The sequence below is a fragment of the Anser anser genome (assembly GCF_964211835.1).
Source record: "Anser anser genome assembly, chromosome: 3".
In the NCBI taxonomy this organism is placed as follows: Eukaryota; Metazoa; Chordata; class Aves; order Anseriformes; family Anatidae; genus Anser; species Anser anser.
The window spans coordinates 62,990,277-63,002,138 of NC_139722.1; the positions used below are offsets into that span (position 1 = coordinate 62,990,277).

General features: G+C 45.0%; 1 long non-coding RNA gene across 2 annotated transcripts; it reads left to right on the top strand.

The window, feature by feature from the left end:
* The first annotated feature begins 211 nt into the window (after nucleotides 1-211).
* LOC310896735 lies at nucleotides 212-11,372 on the top strand. Of its 2 annotated transcripts, none has more exons than XR_014581787.1 (4): nucleotides 212-636; nucleotides 2,355-2,510; nucleotides 4,048-5,926; nucleotides 9,876-11,372. It is a non-coding gene; the product is annotated as an uncharacterized lncRNA (long non-coding RNA). The 2 variants fall into 2 exon arrangements; XR_014581788.1 differs by lacking the exon at nucleotides 212-636 and adding an exon at nucleotides 1,969-2,097.
* Nucleotides 11,373-11,862: the final 490 nt, after the last annotated feature.

Here is an 11,862-nt window from a genome sequence, read left to right on the forward strand (position 1 = left end):
ATGTCACTGTTTGACCAGTTTGCTTTAAAACAGCTTAATTAGCTGAAAGGAAAGCTATGTCTGAGCATGTTTGTGAGAAAAAAACAAAAAGCGCTCTCCTTTCAGAAAGCTCATGCTCTGTCTTGTCGGAAATCTCTGGTTCTGAAACGAAACAACATTCCTTTCATACGGAATTAAGTCCCTGACAACAAATTTTCCTGGATTGGGGCAACAAGGGCTTGTGCAACGCGGAGGTGCGGGCAGTGCTGGCTGTGCTGGCAGGTCTGGGGGCACCACGGGAGGAGCTGATGGGAGCAGTATGCAGCTCCATTTGTCCTGGTCGGAGAGGCTGCCAGCACCAACCCGCTCAGTGCTGCGGTGACACTGAAGCACTGATGTCCAGCTCTTCAGCCAGGCAGCAGCCTGGTTTTGCACACGCAGGAAGCAGAAGTGGAGGCCCTGAATTGCTGATGCCCGAGTTTTCCTACAGAGATGTGAGTTTACCCAAACCCTGTGCACAAGGCAAACCTTGAAAGCAGCTGGGAGAGAGCCGGTAGGAATTGCAGGTGATACACCTGATGTCAGCTGGGAGGAAGCAGCAACTGGAGCTGCCAGTCTCACTTGCTGTAGGCTGAACCACAGAAAGCAGTGCCTGAGGTGAGACCTGACTCTCTTTCCTTGGTTTGTAAGTTAAAACACCCGGTGCATCAACTGATGCAGCTGCTCTAGTAAACATGCAGAGGGACATACTGTACTGCCTTCATTCTCCTCATTTGCTCTCTAAGCTGCTGGCTGTATGCCTGCAGTGAGATGAGAAAACACTGTTTTGTCTGCTACATATTCTTTGCAGCAATCAAATATCTCCTAAAGGAAAAAACATAGATTTAGGGTCTTTGCTCTGTGATGGTCACTGCAGCTTCTCAGTGTTACTAGGATGTTCAGTGGCTCTGCAAGAGCTGCCACCCCACCTTAAAGGTAGAGAGAGGTTTGGATAGTTTGCCCAGGACCTTAGGAAGAATCAGTTTTGAAGACAGATTTGCTATGCAAAAAATAAATACAGATTTTCTGTTCAGTCTAGCAAGCTGTGGTACTTTCCCAGGCCTTTCTGCATGGGTATTTGCACAGTGTGTACAGGGCTAGTATTGATGTAAAATATGTAAACACAGCATCAGAAGTGCATGGGGATGAGAAATGCAGGAAGCCAGAACAAATCACAGAAATAACCATTTAAACAGAAAATAGGATTCCATTAACATGTTCCCTGAACTACCTACATGTGGTGATTTTATGCGTATGTATAGCCTCAGTGAAATTATGTGCTAAATGCATTTATAAAGGGGAGTAAAACTTCACAGAATCAAGGTCTTAGTATATTTTGCAACATTTCTACAGCTTCTCATTCCTGTTATTCATTTTTCTGGGCATTTATGAGAAATTTCAGTAAATGACAGTTTGTTTGTTCATGTCCAGAATAGAGGAAATATTTTTAAATCATTTCACTTTCACTTCATAAAGGATTCTGGCTCACAAATGAAAATAAGTATATGTCTCAGTGCTGAATTAAAAGCTTTAGTTAAAATATTTTCTTTGTAATTATTTTTTTTTTTCCAAAAACCCCCACACAATCATGTGCTTCTATTTGAAACAACATTCTGCTTAAGACAAGCTGTTTACCCGTGGTTTTTCCCTTCTCAGCTTTACAGAAAGGTGAAGGGAAGGATGATTAAACCAGAAACAAAGTCAGTAATTAGCAGTATAAATCTCTCCGTGATTTCAGTAGGTCACGAAATTAACTGGTACAGACTTCGGACACATCTGCTCTTTTGGCAACTTGTGCCCTCCGCGAGGCTGCTCATTGGCTCGCCCTAACCATGCGATGGGTCTCCAGGAGCTGATTTGTGCTCCCCGAGCTAAGCACAGCGCAGTGACGAAGCCCGACCATTTCGAAAATGCTGAAGCACGTACCAGGGGCTGAACCCTCCCGGCAACTGCAGCGCAGCCTCACGTGTTTCCGAAGAGCTCGTGGACCCCTGAGGGGATGGGGGTGCGAGGGGTCGCTGCATGTGGCTGAGTGGTGATTTGCGAGGCTCAGACTCAGGAAAATGCCAGGGGGTTCAGGTACGAGGTACCTGGCTGCCGCACCGCAGGCTGCTATAGCACGAAGAGGGCTGTGCCCACCGGCACCAGAGTTACTGCTTAATTTTTGTCTTGGCTGGAGCCCCACTCTCCTGGCAGCAGAGGAGCAAGAGGCTTAATGTGCCAGGAACAGGGAAGCAGGGTGGAAGGGAGGAAACCAACAGTACTGCCTCCTTTAATGCTCAAAATATTGTCTTTTTTTTGTTTGTTTTGTTTCGTTTTGCTTTGTATTTTCAAAGGAAAACGTAGCAGAGCAATGAAGGGTTGTGTTGCATCAATTCCGCTGCTGGCTGCTGTGTCAAGCCGGAAGCTGGAGGTCAAGTGCCTGCTGCAAATCCAGCTCTGATCTGCTGGTCTCCCATAAGCCTTTTGCCTCTGTGCCTGTCGTCAGTCAGGTAAAAACATCAATCAAAACTGTCAATCTGATATGTACTTACTTTTCTCATGATACATTTATGGATGTAACTAATAGGTTCTGAATTGAGAGATCAGCCTGCTTCAGAAGATAAAAACTCTACACAGATCTTCCAAGGGTATGCACTTGGGACCCTGTTTCCTTTTTGACCACTTCATTATTATTTAGCAGCTCAAATCAGCTGTGTGGTGGTGGCCAAAGCAGCAGTGCTATCCGAAAACACCTATCCAAGTAGAGGTGGCATGTTATGCTCTGTGTGGGTTGGCTCCTAATTCGTACAGCAAACTCATCTGGAAACTGTAGCAACCCCCATTTTATGTAGAAATCTCAAAGATCCACCAATTACAGAATTCACGTCTGTAATTCCAAATGCACACACTTAGTGTGCCGAAACCCTAGGCTTGGGCTCCTGTACCTTGAGGAGACTCCAGGGAGCACAGTGTAGCAGTAAATGGGCACATCAGGCTCTTTGAGACCCAGTAACATTTCCTCCCTTCCTAGTTTCATCACAAACCTCTAACATCCCCAGGCTGTCAGTACAAAGGCAGCTTGTGGGACCAGCGCGGGGCCATCAGCTTTTGCTCAAAGCAAAGCATGCCTGTGCTCCTGGGGACTGCATGGGGGGGACTGTGGAGCACTTGCTAACAGCAGCGTGGTGCCTAGCTCTGCTCTGCACGGGGAAGCCTGCAGAGCCATTGTGGCACCAACTCTCTTCTATTCAAGAAAGACAAGAGAAAGAGAAGATAGTCAAAAAGATCCGCTCTTTCTGAAAGCTCTCCTCATATTTTACCATTTCATTTGAGCTTTCTGCCTTTCTTTCTTCCTCTCTTTCTTTCTCTCCCCCTGCACAAAACAATTTAAACACGAGAAAGGAGCAGAGCTGCAAAGATGCAGTATCCCACTATCATTTCTTCCATCGTCTTTGATATGCTTTAGAGTCTGGGGCATAAAAACTGTCAGCGTTAGGGAACATGACATGAGTTTAGTGTACCTGCACTCCAACACCTCTGTTACAAGAGGAATGCTTTCTGTTTGGCTTTAAAAAAGAAGAGTTTGACTTTAAGCATATTTAAAGCATGTATTTTTTGACACTGTACTTACAAGCTTTTTGCATTCAATATGTAGTTTCCTGACATTAGGACTCCCCTACATATTATAGCCAAAGATGGGGAAACTATTATCCTGAGTGAAATATACTCCTCTATAGCAGGCAGACTGGGCTTACAAATCTGCTTTGTGCATTTTCAAGTTTAATTTTTTCCTGCTATTCATATTGCTCTTTGAACTGTATCAACAGTAGTTCGTGATAACATTTTGGTTCCTGGTTAGCATTTTACTCCACAGTCTCTTATTGGCTTCACTGGGATGAGACATCGGGTAATACACCAAACACCATGAGAAAGATAGCAAAGTGTGAACATTTGGTCACCAGGCTCCTCATTTTTGCATCAGTCATGGTTGTTACCACACTAGTGAATGGCATTTGGCTGATCTGGGTGAATTTTATTGAATTTCAGCTTCCCAAGGCACACGGTAGCCTAACCACAGTGAGCTGGGAGGATTGGCAAGCAGGATCAGAGGAGAACTTTCACCAGCACTGTGGTGAGGAGGAACAAATGCCATACCTTGGTGGGAGGTGCACTGAGATGCAACGGCTCAGACATATGTTTGTGGGTTGTGTTACACCATGCAGCACCACTGCCTTCAACCCACTGACTCAGCAGCAGCCAGCTAGCTGGAAAATCATCCATTTCCCTTTTATGGCTCTATAACAGTTAGAGCTCCTCCAAGGGCCTTAAAACAATAAGAAAGTCCCAGGAAATCATGTTTTGCTGACAAGCTATACTGCTGTACTCTCTTGGTCTTGCCAGCAGGTCTCATAAATGGCTCGCCTAGCTAAAGAGAGCCTCTGAAAACACACAGTTTGAGAGATACGGACTTTAAAACCCATCTCACTGTGCCTGTGGGACATTGTCAGCCCCGCTGCAGCTCATTTGGAGAAGAAGTGGGAGCTGGTTTGAGTTCTCAGGGCACCTTGTGGCTCCCCAGACCTGGTGGGCCCACGAGGTGCCCTCTGCCTCTTCCCCCCTTGGCTGCCAGGACCAGGACAAGAAGATGGCGGCGGCCCCGTGCCGCCCCACGGGGCTCGGCCTGCAGGGAGCTGCCTCCCTTTCTCTTGCACCGCAGCCTTTGTGCGAGTGTCAGCCGAGCATCCCTCTCATCTCCCAGATTGATGGCACCGTCTAGGACTTCCAGCACAGACAAGATAAACTAAAGGCTTCTGCAGACAGGTATGTAACTGTGGAGACAGCAACGCCGCAGAAGAGGCCGCCGATCAGCCAAGTGTTTGTCCCACAGTCGACTCTCCGGCACAGCGGTCACCTTTGACATGACTGGCTGAATAGGAGTTTGTTTTCTAATTTCCATGGTTCAGCCATAGGCCACGCAAAGTAAATACAAGTAAACGGGCAACAGTGGGTTCAAAGGAACGTAAGACAAGTATTTGCCCCCTCAGAAGACAGTTTGGGTAGTGTTCACATGTGAATCAATCTGTTTTGGGTCTTTGAAGTGGGTTTGATTAAGAAGAGTGGGGCAGAGTACGAAACTGATGGGGCCAACAAAGGATTGCCCATCTTTTGGGGCATGCTCCGGAGGGAGGCTGCTGGCGTGGCAGTGCCGAGCTGCCAGCAGTGCTGTGGCACGGAGGTGAACTCTTGAGCTATTTGATCAGGGAGGGATATTTTCTCAGAAATGACAACCTGCTCTTTGCCAGGCTGCAGCATTTTGGAAGAGCCCTAAGACAGCGAGCGCAAACAAGGAGCTTCAGTGAATGGGCAGATGTGTGTGCCCCAGGAAAGGGAAGGGAACAACACAGCCGAAAGCCTCATGCACCACCTTCCAGAGCATGAGCTGCTGGAGAGGCCAGGCACCAGGGTTGTTTTTCTTGGTGTGTTCATTGTTGTTTTGGTTTTAAGTGTTTTATTTCATTGTCCTTGGATTTGAAGGAAACAGAAGTACCGCTATTAATGTTCCTTGAAGTATTACAGAAATACCACCCTGCACATTGTATCAAAATGCTGCCTGGCTAAGAAGTGTGTCTTGTGGAGTCTCTAACTTTCCCAGACACCTTCATGCTTTTACCATTGCACATGATTTTCCTTCTGCTAATGTACAGCATATCCCCTCCAGGGAGAAAATCTAATATTTTTTACTATTTGTGATCTGATTGACTTGGTCACTGTCACTCTTCTCCTGAAATTAGGTGTGTGCCTACCCTTTCCACAAGTAAAGATTCTGTCAACGTGCGTGACACTTTTGGGACAAGACAAAAAATTTGGATCCTGGGCGTGGCTGGTGGTCAGTGGTCATTCCATAAAGGATTTCACAAAGCAACAGGTAAGAGGACTTGAGCAAACACAATTAAGGTAGTTCCTACCTCGTTTATCTATATTAATGCTTTATCTCCTGTGCTTACTAGCAATAAAAGCTAAGTAGAGACTGAATGTCATTACAGACTTTAAAAGGGTTTTAATACCTTTTAGGATAAAAGCAACCACCTGAATAAAATAAGTCTTTAAATTAGATGGATTATTCTGAAAAGTTACAGGTCAGAAAAGTCTCCAGAGCTGTTCATCAACATACCTTACAGAATCATAATGAAAAGCAAAGGCTGGTCAGGGAGAGGATGTGCTATTTTTGCAACACTGGGAAACTAAGTACACACATAAGGATATCACAGATGCAGGTAATTTCATAGCAGAGCTCCTGAAATACTGCTGAGGACACCCTGGTAAAGCCATTCGTTTATTCACTGGTAGCTCCACTCCCTCCCTGTAACTCTGCTTACATGGCAGAACCTAAAAGCCTTTTCTGAGAAGAGGGGAAGGCACCTGTTTGGTACCTTGGCCATTAAAGATGAACATAAAGCCAGCGACGACAGTGCTAAAACCCAGTTGTCATCTGAAACTGACAGTGCTGGCCTGAGCCTGAGGGGATGGGGCAGGAGCTGGCACAGACACATCCTTGTAGCCAGTGGGAGAAGCACCCTTGTCTCTGCAAATATGAGCCAGATCTTCACCGTATGAGTAAAAAATCAGGCAGGGGTAAGCCAAAGAGAGAGAGGGGAGTGCACACAGCTCCCTGAGGCTCCTCTTTCTTTTCTCCTGCAGCACAATAAGAGGGAGTGTGGACTAACATACAGAGAAAGGCAGCGGCAACCAGAGGAAAAAAGACAAGCAGGAGCAAACCAAGCTTCCTTGTGTTGCCTCTTCAGTAGCCAGGGCACAGATGTGCTCCGTCTGCTGTCTTGTCCTTTGTTAACTCCACTTCCCATCCCTTTGAACCTCATTAACTGGTGCAGAAAAGAGTGCACTGGTTATTACCCCAAGTGATAATCCAATTACTTGGGATAATAAAGTGCCTCTGTCTTCATACAACAGAGCCCAGAGCAACTACTGTTGGTAGGAAGAGGGGTGAAAAACTTGCAAAACCATTCACAAGATTTTTTTTCATCCTCCCTACCCAGGGGTTCAATTGCCATCCAGCCCTAACCATTGCTTACAGTGCCCTGCCCAGATATTTTTGGATCAGATGTTATAAACTCCTTCCTCATCCTCCTTCTTCTCTGCTGGTTATTAGGGAAGTTTAATTCTGTAATTCCCAGAAGTAAATGCTTGAGGATTTCAGTCATCATGATTGATCAATACCAACAAAATACCCCTCAATGAATATATATTTTTTTTAAGCAATTTTAAGAAATGTTCTTGAGCAGGTCATGATTTATGTGAGCATGTGTTAAGGTCAAATTCTTAAGTGACGTTTTTCCTCTTCCACAAATCTATCACAAACGAATGGCCATCACCGATATTCCCCTTGTGCTGCAAACTGTGCCCAGTGATAGCACCTTGTCTGAGTGGCAGTGTTGGTCCTTCACTAGGAGAAAATGCAGGACTAAGGACTGTCGGTTTGAATCTCATATAGGAAAAGAGAATTTGGAAGGAAAGTAAAAGATGCCTACAAATTTAAAAAATGTAACTCCTCTGTCTGTGCCACTCCACTATTTACAAACAAGGTGCCCTAAACTCTTATTAGTGGTTGTAGAAATTAAATGTTATAAATGTAATTTCTTCCCCAACATCTACAAAAACAATTTTAATTCTTTAAATTCTTTTAAAGATTCTTTTAAAATTCTTTGAATTCTTTTTAATGTCTTTGATTTAAACAGTGAGAGATCTTGTTACATGGCTAATATCACTGCCTCTATTCCCAGGCTGTATCATTCCCATTACACTATGTCCCTTGGAAAATCCTTGTCTCTTTTGGCAAACACAAGCAGTGATCTGCTGCTAAATGAGACACCATTTCACCTGCTCATGTTCTGACATCAAACCTTGAGAACTGTTTTCTGAAAAAAAGAAAAAAGAAACACACCAAAAACTATTTTTCATGTCTCTGGACAGAAAGTCAAATGAGGATGGGAAAAAAAAGGCAAAGCAAAATGATTTATACATTCCAAAGCATCTTCCCAGGCACATTCCTGCGATGCACCTCCAGTAGTAAGCAGCACAAAAAGATCTCAATAAAGTCTCAGACTCTTCTTTTTGAAGGAAGACGGTTCATAACATAAATGAGAAATGCTTGCTTATTTTACTTTTTACTTTCTCACAGGGAAGGGAAATTTTGTGGAGGGTGCGATCTTGGTGGAAGACGAGATTTAAGGAGTAATGGGAGGGCACAGAGGGTTCATTGTTGGGCCAGCAATCCGTCATGCAGGAGGGCTGTCATAGGAGCCCCCGAGGGGCCGGCAAGGCAACGCCCGAGCTCCGTGGCGGAGGGGCACGCTGGCTCACCTTGGGCTGCCCAGCTTGGCTCCCCGTGCTGCACCTCCCGCCGGGGGCGGTGGGGCGGGCTGACCCCCGCCCTAAATCACTGGCCAAGGGAGAGCCGCACGGAGGGCGAGAGGGCCGGCGGAGAAAGGGCTGAGATTTACAACTGTACAATACCTCTCTCTTTTGAAAATTAAATGGCGTGTTAGAGAAAATAAAAGAGGGTTCATGGAAGGGGGTGAGCCCATGCATGACCAGTTCAGGCTTCGGGACGGAGTGGACGAATGACTTCAGTCCGTCAATTGAGTTATTGTGCTGGAGGGGAAGCACGGCACCATGAAGGGCATGCTGGGCTGTGGCGGGGCCCCGGTGCAGCTCCTGTCCCAAAGCCAGAGTCAGCTACATAGCAGTGTGCTGGGGCTGTGGGGAGCCTCCTGTCCGCACGGTGCCCGCAGAGGAGCACGGGCAGGGCTGGCAGCCCTGGGCAACTTCACTGGGCTCAGCTGCCTGCTTTCTGCATGGGACCAGCCCTTGGGTCTCCTTGGTGTAAGATGCTGATCTGGAGAGGAAGCTGGTTTTATTTGTGAGGATGATGAAAGGCTTGAGATTTTCGTCAATACTGGCATGTTGGCGGGTTGAGAGGAAGCCCTTGGTGGTGACTTCCCTTTGTAAAACACATTTCTCCCCTGACTTCCAAAACGATGGAGCCCAGTGGGGTCAGCAGTGCCAGGCAGGACACCACTGCACATCCCAGCACTGCCCGAAAGTCCCAGGCCACCGACAACTGGTGTAACACAGCACAGCTTCACTGTGGGCAACCCTGCAATGGGCAATTTATATCAGCTGAGGATCCAGGCTTTTGTGTTGTTAAAGACACAGTAGAAAAAAATCTGTTGTGAATGAAGGAAGCTCCGACTAAAAAGTCCCAACAAGTTAGCTCTTTATTCTTTATCAGTGAATTCTGCACACAATGAAAACACGGACAAGGGAAATTTGCACAGCATTTAACTTAGGTCAAAAAAACAAGTAATTTGTTAAGTGGCAAGGGCACCAACACGTGCCATGTCACGCTGGATTTTCTTTAAAAATAAAAAAAATAACAAAGTTAAACTTTCAGTCAACCTGAAAATATTTGCTTTTTATGGGGGCAGTGCGGAACGAATGGGACAGCAAATCTTTCTTCGGTTGCTCGTTTACAGAGACTGAAAAGCTCTATAGAGACAGTGGGAAAAGAAGGAAAAAGGAGGGGTTGCAGAGAGGGAGGAAGAAAGAAAGAAACAACAAAAAGAAAGAGACAGAGGAAAAAAGGAAGAGAAGGGAAGAGAAGGGAAGGAAGGGAGGGAGGGAGAAAGAGAAGGAAGGTGGGATGGAAAGAGGAAGGAATTAAAAAACACAAGCACTGAAAGTCTTTATTAACACAATATTATCAAAGGCAGTTTTTAAAAATGTACTGGGCTGAGAAACCAAACTCCTTGGACTACTGGTAATCTCACTGCTGACTTGAGAGATATCTTTTGCAGAAACAGAGACTCAGGAGAAGCCTCTGGTCAGGAACACAAATGGAAAAGGAAACACAAAACATCCCCGGGATGAATGCAGGAGCTGTCCAGAGCAAAGAGGGAAATCCTGGTGTCTGTGCGGTAGCACGAAAACTGACAGGTACAAATCCAACCTCTGAAATGCCAGGCAGATTTTCTCTGATTTTTCCAGATTACCTGATTTGCTGACTTTTGGAAAATATTGTGAGATTCTTGGACCAAAATGCAAATGAATGACCTGCGAATTCTCAGTGGCATTAAAGACTCTTAATTGGGAACTCGTTATTTTACTGAATTCATTTAAAGTCATGTAAAAGGGGGAACCATCAAAATAGATATTCTCATGTTATCCTCTAGGTTTTCCCCACTTCAAGTACTATTCCACAGAACTGAAAGTTTTCCCTTCCCCTTTCAAATACACATTCCCTGATCCTTGTCATTAATAATCTTGATTCTGTTTTTGCTTTGAATATCTTCTCCAGCTTCTCATAGTTATTTCATTCCGTCCCCTTTCCTGACAGCAGACCTATGTTCTCCCAGAAGACGTTTCTATTTACGTTTTTTTTTATTTAATTCTTCCCCTTACCTTTCTGAATGCAAGTTCAGAAAGGACTGCTCTCCAGACTATTTCTATTTCTATTATTTCTATCTCTCTATCTCTATCTCTATCTCTATCTCTATCTCTATCTCTATCTCTATCTCTATCTCTATCTCTATCTCTATCTCTATCTCTATCTCTATCTCTATCTCTATCTCTATCTCTATCTCGTTTGAAATGCCTTTCATCCTACTAATTACTGCCCAGAGTGATGCCACAGAACAATACTGTGGTGTAACTTTGCAGTGCTTCCTGCTCACACTCACACAGGCACACACACAGAGACACAACCGTGTTGGGAAAGCAGGAATGCAGGCGAGTTTTGACCTCTGGTGTCCACACAATGAGCCGCGGACGATGCAGAAGGTTGGCTGCTTCTATACAGACCTGCTTTTGTGCTCTTGTCCAGGGCTTGATCCTTGGAGCCCTGTGTGCTCAGTAGACGCCAGAGAGATAGATGTGATCTGTTAGCCTCATCCAGCGCCGGCAGCTGAGCCATTTTCACACAGGCAGGCAGGTATGGCAAAGCCTGGGTAACAGATGAGAACCCATGGGGAGCTCTTGACTATGGAGAATGAAAAATCAAAAGAAACCATATTGGACACAGATACAAAAGGAGTCCCCTGTTCCTTTTCTATCCCCCCTTGTTTCTTTTCTCCTCTTCCTTACCAGGCTGTAATGAATGTGGAAAACTGCTTCCCCCCTCAAAGTATGTGAGGACATATAGATTCCAGATGCTATTCTATGCAAATACTTCCACCCTTCCCTGCCCAGCAGCACCGCCAGTTAACCCTTCTGCCTGTTTGCTGCCTTTTGCCCTCCACACTGCTGTAAGAAAGAAAAAAAGAAAAAAAGAAAAAAAGAAAAAAAGAAAGAAAAAACACCTTAAAAATACCTTAACCTTTATTTTCAGAGTACAGCTTACAGCTTAACACCCTACATATTGCATTTGGGCTCAGCACAGCTGAAGGCACAGAGCCGCAGTTAAAACATTTCTGGCATTGAAGTTAATTTAATGTTTTAATCACATAACATCATGGAAAAAAAAAAAAAAGGAAAAAAAAAGAGGTTAATTCCTAACAGTGTTAACAGTATGAGCTCTCCCTTCTAGTCTGTTTGTAGCACGTCCAGAGTTAGAGACATTTGTCTTGGTGAAAACAGTCTGTAGATGACTTTTAGCATAAATACATGCAAATTAAAGGGAATTAAAGGAGAGTACATAAAGCACAGGAACCTTAAGGATCTGTTTCTTGGACAGCTGTGAGTCTTTTTTCTCCCACTGACAGTTTTGTGAGCCTTGCTTCACACAAGTCATAACCCAAAATGCTTTTGCTCAGTAACTCATATAGGACCAGTTGCCCCACTCCTGGT